This window comes from Nuphar pumila, chromosome 16, assembly GCF_984573655.1.
Source record: "Nuphar pumila chromosome 16, dmNupPumi1.hap1.1, whole genome shotgun sequence".
Taxonomy (NCBI): Eukaryota; Viridiplantae; Streptophyta; class Magnoliopsida; order Nymphaeales; family Nymphaeaceae; genus Nuphar; species Nuphar pumila.
This window is the reverse complement of record NC_143264.1, coordinates 81,537,179-81,546,885: the sequence shown is the minus strand read 5'-3', so window position 1 is coordinate 81,546,885 and position 9,707 is coordinate 81,537,179. Positions and strand designations below refer to the sequence as shown.

Below are 9,707 nucleotides of genomic sequence, written 5' to 3'. Positions count from 1 at the left end.
GATCTTAAGAAAACAAGAATAGGGTGATCTTTTGAATCGAGGCTCAAGTGATACTGATAACCATGTAATCAGAGTATCAGACTACACTAGAAAAAAGGTAAAATAGAAATTTCGCCAACTTTTGAAAGGCTGAACACTCAACCATTTGAGCAAGGTTGTTAAATGCGATGAGGCGAAGCGAGGCGTTGAGCCTGCGCTTCGCCTCTGAGGCGTACGCCTCAGGTACTGAGGCGTACGCCTCTCACAACTGGTATGAAAGTGAAGCGGTGGGAGGGGAGGCAGGGAGCGGTGGTGGAGCAGCTGGCCGGCACTTGGGGTTAGCACAGGCGACAAATCGGGCGGAGGAGGAAGACTTGGGGATGAAGGAAGGCTTCAGTAGGTGGATCCACCGGCAATTTGCGCATCACAGCACGCCTCAGTACCTTGAGCGTGCGCCTCGCCTCTGAGGCGTACGCTTCAGGTACTGAGGCGTACGCCTCTCACAACACTGCATTTGAGAAAAGATGTATCGATCATAAGGGCGTTCCCAGTAGTATTATAAAAAAAAGTACAATAGAGTTTGTAACGTTCTCAGGCATGTCACAGGGATACATTAAGCAGGGTGATGTGAATAGAGGACACGACACAAGATGGTAATATGAGCTATGACACGTATGCGTTGACAATTTAATGTTTTCTTAATAATTTTCAGTTTAACCATTAATTTTCACATTTATACTATAAAACGAATATTAATATATAAATATTTTTTACAAATAAAATACTTTTAATTAAGAATATGCATCCTCATGACTAATTTTTATAAAAATCACGACATTCGTGAGGTCTCACGTCTGAATCTCCCGATGGTTATCCCATCTTGCCTGATTCAAAAACACACACACACATACATATATGACCAAGGGGATGAAAATCCTCAATGAATTTTTTTTGGTGTTTTTTTTTAAATTCTGACCGTACAAACGTGTTAAGCAGGATTGATTACTATCAATTGACACTTAGATAATGAATTTTGGATAGAAAAAATAGTATTTGAAGCATCAAAAGTTTATGAAAATTGTAAGCCGTTGATTTTGAAACTTATAAAAACTTATTCATGCATCAAAATCAAATGCTCCAACAACTGATTCCTATAAAAACAAGCATAGATCACATAAAAAATCCAATAATTATTTATTGATGAGGTTTGGAAGGGTTTTCCATTGGAGAGATTTTCATTGTGCCCGCTCACCGTAGCAAAGAAATTATGAAAAAGATAGCCTTTTTGTTTCATTACATCACCCCTCAAAATAAGTTCCAACCAGCTAGCTCCCTCCATGTTCATTCATGTTCCTGCTTTTCCTTCTCTTTCCAACCCCACACCTATTGTTATTTTACACCTTTGCTATTTCCCACATTCTCATTTTGGAGAGAGAGAGAGAGACCGGAAAAGGCAGTTTGGTGCTTATATTTTTGCCCCCCGCATAATCCGGTAAAGCCTGAGCCATTCGAAGACATGAGCATTAGTTTGTCTTGCCTTTGTGTTGTGGGTGGTGGCCTGAGTCTCTGTCGTTGCAGGCGCTGCTTCTGTTGGTGCCCGTGGCCTCATCCAAGTTGAAGCTCTCTCTCTCTCTCTCTCTCTCTCTCTCTATATATATATATATATATATATAGATACTTTTCCTGCAATCCAGCACCAATGGGAATAATTAACACGCGTGAAAATTCGTCCATCAACTTCCCTTAACACACCCACCTCTCCCCTCCCCCACCACCAACACCAACCTCTCTCTCTCTCTCTCTCTCTCTCTCTCTCTCTCTCTCTCTCTCTCTCTCTGGAGAGGTCGACAGATCGAATCACGAGACCAACTGCCTTCGTCACTCAGTCGTTTGTCTCATAGTACATACCTGGGCAGCTGCTGACTACCCCAACTACAGCTTTTTGGATTTGCTTTCGGGAGCACGAGTTTCAGACTCTCATCGATCACCCCTCCATTCCAAAGATTTGGAAGGGGAGGGCAAGAAAAACGTTCTATCAAATCTCTCGGTTTGTATTTTTTTTAGCATTTCTCTTGACCTCCTAAAAGTTTCGTTTCGTCGCTTCTTTTGTTGTGATATCACGTTGCATACTACTGATGCATAGAGATGATTGATTTTATTCCCGTTTTTCTTTATCTGCGCTAACACAACGTTGGTTTGTTTCTTTAACTCAGACGACAGCTTTGCCCACTTACCTTTTGTGGTGGAAAAAGGTTAACAAGCGATACGTTATTCAGTTTAGCTTTTCATTGATGTTTCATCTTTTATTGTTTGTAGTTATCAACAATGACCTTTTTTTAATTTGGAGAGGAAATAATCAATAATTCAGTTCATAAACTTAGCCAGACAGAACAATAAAACACTGGTTGAGAAAAAAATATCTAACTTTCAACTCATCCATACTAATGAAGAAAGCAAGGTATGAGTCATGATTCAGCGTCTTGTAACAATAGTTTTACAAATGGACTTTTGCTCATACAAAGAAAACCACATCTGATTTCCATAATGATTATGAAATTATCTTTCTAGGACAACTATATATGTACATAGACATAAGTCGACAAATATTGTCAATGATTCCATGGTACTACCTATAAGTGACGCAAAAAGTTGTTTAATTAGAATTATGATTCTAAAATTTTCAATCTTGTTTTTTTTTTGGAAATTTAAATCTTACCTGCATTCATTAGGACATAATTAATAACCGAGTTCCAATAGTCCTGTATTGGTTGACAGAAGAAAGGGAAATTCATTCTTAGGAAAGAAAAATAATGAACCTTGTCCACTGGCTGTTACCCTAAAATATTTCTGACTATTTAGTTGAAAGGACATGAAATACTTAGTAAAATGATAATGTTAACTAGACCATTTTAATCTTGGAGTATTTAGTAATATGCAGAACTGCTATTTAGGGTACGTTTGGTTGCATCTCATGTGATTTGGAATCACATGAGATTTAAAAACTGAATCTCATTTGAACAGTGCCCCCCAAAATCAACCAAACATAAACTATTTTGTCACAAAATCACAAAAGCAACTATCATATAAAGTGAGTTATTAAAGAACCTCAAAAGTGAGATTTAGAAATTGAACCTCATTTGTGTGAGATTCACTTTCTCATGACGTCTCATGAGATTTTGGAAGTGAATCTCTTTTGAATGGTATTTTCACTGTTCAAAAACACAACCAAACGTACCCTTAGTTTCTAGTTACTAAAAAAAGAACTATAAGAAAGAAAGTGTAATTATATAGTTTGGAGGTTTAACATATTTTTCGAGAATAGATCAACAGTTTACTCAATTTAGATATTGCAAAAATATATTGAGTTTTGAAAGAACAATATATAGTGAAGCTTGTCACAGATTTGTATGAGACACTGCTTTTTTAGGCTAAAGAAGTAACGTGTAAAAAGAGGACTTTGATGAGTTAATGGTAAGCGAGGTGAACATTTTGAATAAATTTCATTCTGTTTCTAAGTATTAGTTTGTTATCTTTCCATCAAGAACTGCAGAAGTTCAAAATAGAATAGGTAAAAAATTTAAAAATGTGTGGAGTAATATGACCATGCTAAAACATGGAAATAGGGCTAACACATGAAAAACAATAAATAGTTCAAAGAAATATCTAGATATATTTTAATGGCATGGCAGAATTCAACGAAATGATAGCTTGTATTGATACTCTAACAATTCTCTACTTATATTTATGTGGTATATATGCAATTGACATAAGAGTTGATGAGGAGAGATATAACAATGAATAGTGGTCTGCAAGTAGAAGACAGAGACTGCAGCTGTGAGTTGTGAGATTTTCCTTCTTTCTTTTTCTTGGTGAAAGCTTTTGAAATGCTATTAAGAGATGCCATAACAATGAATCAGTGGTTTGCAAGTAGAAAACAGAGACTGCAGCTTGTAAGTTGTGAGATACATATTTCTTCCTTTCTTTTTCTTGGCTAAATCGTTTGAGATGCTATTAGCAAAAGTAGAGAAAATAAGTAACCTAATACATGTGCTACCTCATTTAGCACCAACTCCTAATTCATCATGGCCAATGAACCATTAAAATGGCTCCACTGGTGATATATTAGTATAGCACATGTCTTTTAATTGTAGATGATAATCAACTTATGAGAAATTTGAAAGACATTATTATTATTATTTTAACTTCTGAAAATGGACGAGTTGGGATTTGAACCCGCCACCTCTTGTTTAAAAGTCAACTATACCAAGCCTTGCACCAAAAACAGGTTTGGAAAGAGATGTGGGTAAATAGTGATTGACCCATTAGACATCATCATATGTCATGGTTAATTCTTTGGAAACTATATGTATCTTAGTTTTTTTTTTTTGAAGGAAATAAAATTTATGGACGTACCCTTGTTTGTTCTTATTACAGGAAAAGCTTCTACTTTTAAATAGTGTCTTGCAAAAAGGAACGCACTTGTAATGTAGATTGCAGTTGAGCGGGACATGATCGTTCTTGTTGGTTCATAAAGATAACACACATTGCCTTGTGGCATAGAATTCAGTGAAAAATAAAATCCATATGAATAGTTTTAACTAATTAATTCAAGCTTGGGAGTAAGTAGGAAGAATCCTCAAGGAATTCCATGGTTTCTTTACAAGGTGATGATTAATCTCATGCGTTCCTCCCTAGTACTAAAGATTAACATCCAAAAGACAGCTTAAATGACCAACAAGAGGAGATGTATTACAGGTAAAATTAAAATGATGGGATCATAGAAGTCTTTTTTAATGGATTTATTTTGGTTAGATAAACATTTCCCTGCGATGTTCATCAAAGACAACTTCAGATAGCTTACATAGAAGAAAAGTAATCTAGTAGGATCCAAACCTTGCGATTAGGAGATTCAAACATAGCCACTAATATTACTGATATTTTGATAATATCATGATATTTTCAAGGGATAATATTATACCAAAAAAATTGATATTTCCAAAAATGTTGCCTATTTTGAAAATATCATGTTTTAAACTCGATATTAACACCATAAAACATTTTTGACCTTTTTTATATTATTTGTCTTTTCATTCATATTTATATTTATATTTTATATGTTTATCGATATTTTTCCAAGATTTTTCCAAGAAAAACTCATCTTTTCAAAATATGGCAAGATTTCCCTTCGCCAATATTTTCCTGATGTCAAGAATTGCGACTATATGATTAAAAATCGAGCACCTACGCTAAAAGAATGAGGCTTACTGAGGAACCACCATTGCTATTGGGTTGATAATATATAGAGATTTAAATTCCTTCAAATACTTTGAGACACGAGGATGTTGAATTGACATCCACTTGCGTAAAAAACATGAACATATCCTAAAATAAAATGTTATTCTCTAACAAGTGTTGCCTTATGAATGTTTATCGCATTGCAGCACAGCTGGAATCTACTATTCATTTTTCATTCTGTACCAAAGCAAGTTGATCCTGAACTTTTAATGCCTTAGTGGTGCATATTTGATAGCATGCATATATATGCTTCAGTCATTTACTTTTATTGAAAAATTGTTTCCTTCTCTTGATTGGTATTTGGGTATAATCATCCATCCTCTAACACATGCAAGTTTAATTTGTATTGCAGGTACCTATATCTTCTTTGGATGAATATGAATTCCTTTTCACATGTTCCCCCAGGTTTTCGATTTCACCCAACAGACGAAGAACTTGTCGATTACTATCTTCGGAAGAAAGTTGCTTCTAAAAGGATCGACCTTGATGTCATCAAAGACATTGATCTTTACAAAATTGAACCATGGGATCTTCAAGGTTTTCAGTAATCATCAAAAATTCAAAAAAAGAAAAGCTTACATTAAGTTTATTTTAAGAGTTGAAAGCTCGATTATACATAATTCTCCAAAAAAAATTAGTAATATCATTTTTCTTGATGAACTTGAACAGAACAATGTAGGATTGGAACAAAGGAGAAGAATGAATGGTACTTCTTTAGCCACAAAGATAAGAAATATCCAACCGGAATGCGCACTAATAGGTCTACAACAGCTGGGTTTTGGAAGGCAACTGGAAGAGATAAGGCTATATACTCCAAGCATAACTTGATTGGCATGAGGAAGACACTGGTCTTTTACAATGGTCGGGCACCAAATGGACTAAAGTCTGATTGGATCATGCAGGAGTATCGACTTGAGACAAATGAAAATGCTCCCCCACAGGCAAGTTGTATGATACAACCATAGCACTTGCATATTTCAAACAACCAACCTGCAAAAGTCTTAAAATCATACTACCCAGTTTTTTGTACTCATTACTATATTCTTTATTACAATTGCAGGAAGAAGGATGGGTGGTTTGTAGGTTGTTCAAGAAAAGGATCACCATGATAAGAAGACCAAGTGATCATGAGTCACCATGTTGATATGAAGATCAAGTCCCCTTTACCCAAGATCTTGATTCTAGTCCCAAAAGGGTATTCCAACATGAAATTCTATACCAACACCCTTTTGCTTGCAAGCAAGAACTACAAGAATTGGAGAATCAGTACAATGTACCACATGATCCTTTTCTTCAACTTCCTCAGCTGGAGAGCCCCAAAATTCTCAGCTCAGTAGGGTGCAATGTGCATGGTGTGGAATTTGAGATTGCCATGAACCATGGGGTTAATCCTCATGCAATTTCCTCATTCTCACAAGAAGAACACCAACAACACTCTCAAATGAATAACTTGATCTTTGTGAATAATGCAAACCAGATTGCTGATCAGGTGACAGATTGGAGAGTGCTTGATAAGTTTGTGGCTTCTCAGCTTAGCCATGAAGACGTGTCCAAGGAAACCATCCTCTCTAGTTCAACAGGAGTTTATATTCCTATGAATCATATTCTACAGACAGAAGACCAGAATTCAGCCCTGGAATGTTCTCTGCCTAGTACCTCGAACTCCCAAGTGGAACTGTGGAAGTAAATAATGCACATGGAGACAACCATACAGAACTGTACTAGGCATAGTGCTAATGACAAGAAATAATCATGCAACATATTAAAGAAAGTTTCATGGTTTCATGTGTTAGATGTAAGTATATAATAAAACTGTTTCCTTCAAAAAAGTATATAATAAAACTGATTAAGTAAAGAAATGGAAAAAGAATACTCACTTATCAGGCAACTATTGCTTCCCATGTAATATTAATACTTGTACCCAATCACATGGGCTTCTACTCTTAACAAACTAAGTGCTAATGATCCTATGAAGTGCCTTTTATTGTTGTTGCTGTGGTTGTTGTTTTGTGTGTCTTGCCTATAAGAAGATTTTTTTTGGGATAATCCAAGGGAAAAAAATCCCTTATCACAGACTGGCTTTTGGTCGGTAAAACCCGAGATCCTCCCTGCCCACTGGAGAGTACACCTAGCTTTGACCTTGTAACAAGGGATGCCCGCTCATGGGTTTTGAACTCAATCAACGTGTTAACTTGGTGATGTTTACAAATCACCCCTACCATAGTGGAGCCAACAACAAGTTGAGATGTGTGGCATGTTAGTTTAGCTCAACTTACAAAAATAATGAAAGGCATAATAAGAACCAACTGCAACGGTTTTCGTATTGAGATGTGTGGCATGTTGGTTTAGCTGCAACGGGTTCTCTCTCTCTCTCTCTCTATTTTTTTCTCAATTTTGCTCGTCTTAATGGCTGAGAACCTTTAGAATGGGAGGGTAGAATTCTCAGTAGATGGGCGTAAAAAAACGAACAGGGAAACTCTAAAAGTGAGAATTCCCTTTATGAGGATTCATTCCATTGAGAAATGTCATTTTTCTTAAGAATTCTTCCTAATTGCCTCCAAACATACCCCAAATAAATCGATGAAATTTTTCCTTTCGAAAATGTGCAAGTTTGTCAGATCGAATCATGAAAGCCAAGAATACAAGATACACGTAAGGGTTGCAGTTCCAAGGTGTCGCCAAATACTGCCAAGGTTGCTAACTAGCATTAGTAGATAATCAAAGTTGAACATGATATTCTAGCGGTTGTTTGGTCTCTTATATATATATATATATATATATATATATATATATATATATATATATATATATATATATATATATATATATATATATATATATATATATATATATATATATGAGAATTGAACTTATTAGGCCCTCTTTTCTCGTTCTGCCCTCTTAGGCCTTATAGTTTGAAGTGTTTAATGATAGATCTTAACTGTTTAGATGTGTTTAGCATGCTCGATTTAATGAGAATAGACTCTTGGATCATATTTTTTTAGCAAAAAAAATATATTTTTATGAGCCAAGAAAAATTGATGCCTTCACTGCCATTGATTTTGGATCATCGAGAAAACTCGTATACAGGTCAGATTCCGATGATCCAAAGCCGGTTTCCATGAAAAAAATTATAGATCACGTCTGCGGTGCTAGATGTGAGAAAAAATACCAAAAACTATGATTTTTGAAGGGACCTAACAGGGGAGCGCATTACTCACACACACACACATATATATATATATATATATATATATATATATATATATAGAGAGAGAGAGAGAGAGAGAGAGAGAGTTGGTGGTAGCTGCCTACTGGCGTTTGATAGGGACTTTTCATGTTTTCCTAAAATTTGAGAATAAAGATGTACTCTATTTTATAAAAACCTATCGACTATTTGATTGTACAATTCTAACACAGGTAAGTTTTTATAGGATTTAAAAATCAATGGTGTAAGATTTTCAAAAATATTCAAAGTTTAAAAAATATTCTTTTATATAAAAAAATATTATCCAAATATCGTTTCTTAGCAAATCAACCATGCTGAACATATCTGCAGGGTTAGATTTCCAAAAAACAACCCTAAAACATCTGTTTTTTCACAAATAGGCTGGTGGTAGGTTAAAAAAGTGACAAGTAGCTACCATTTGTTCTCTCTCTCTCTCTCTCTCTCTCTCTCTCTCTCTCTATATATATATATATATATATATATATATATATATATATATATACCGATTGCTCTCATTTTAAGAAACTTATGAGGCCTATCCGTTATTTTGGACGGTGTAGAAGAAATTTGGCGGGACTCCCACGTCTTGCATTTGATGTGGAACCCACCAAAATGGGACAAACTTGTTCCACCATCCATTCGAGGCGGAATCAGATGTAATTTGAGTGGTGCGACTGCCCCTTACCACCACCCATTTTTTCTGACAGGCCCTGTGAGCTGTGCGGCCCCAGATCTCATGGGTGGTGGTCAAGTGCAGCGGCTTATGCACTTTGTGCAATGTGATTGCACCTTATCCAATTTCCCTTCAAGCGCACTCTAAGAATCAAATATTTGTTGATCTTTAATTGTTCCTTACGTTTGCTTGCAAATTCTAAGTTTTTTTTTTTTTTGCAGAGAAAGCTGGGTTAGGCACACCCCTACCAGTTATACAACCATACCAAATCTTCGAACTTGCGACGTCCCAACACAAGATGACATGCACTAACTGCTCATGCCAGGCAGACCCGTTGGTACTAAAATTGTGAAAGCCCATGACAACATTTTTTTTTTTCGACAGAGAAAAACTAAGGTTAGGCAGACCACTACCAGTTATACAACCATACCATTTGGGGTTCGAACTTGCAACGTGCACTAACTAGCAACGGGGGGGGGGGGCTCCGCTTGTCTGTCCCAAAAGATTGCATAAAATATGTGCAACTTGGTC

The 9,707-nt window shown here is 36.0% G+C and overlaps 1 pseudogene; it reads left to right on the top strand.

Annotated features, from left to right (window-relative positions):
• Positions 1-5,651: 5,651 nt before the first annotated feature.
• Positions 5,652-6,961, top strand: LOC149813827 (NAC domain-containing protein 7 pseudogene; annotated as a pseudogene).
• Positions 6,962-9,707: the final 2,746 nt, after the last annotated feature.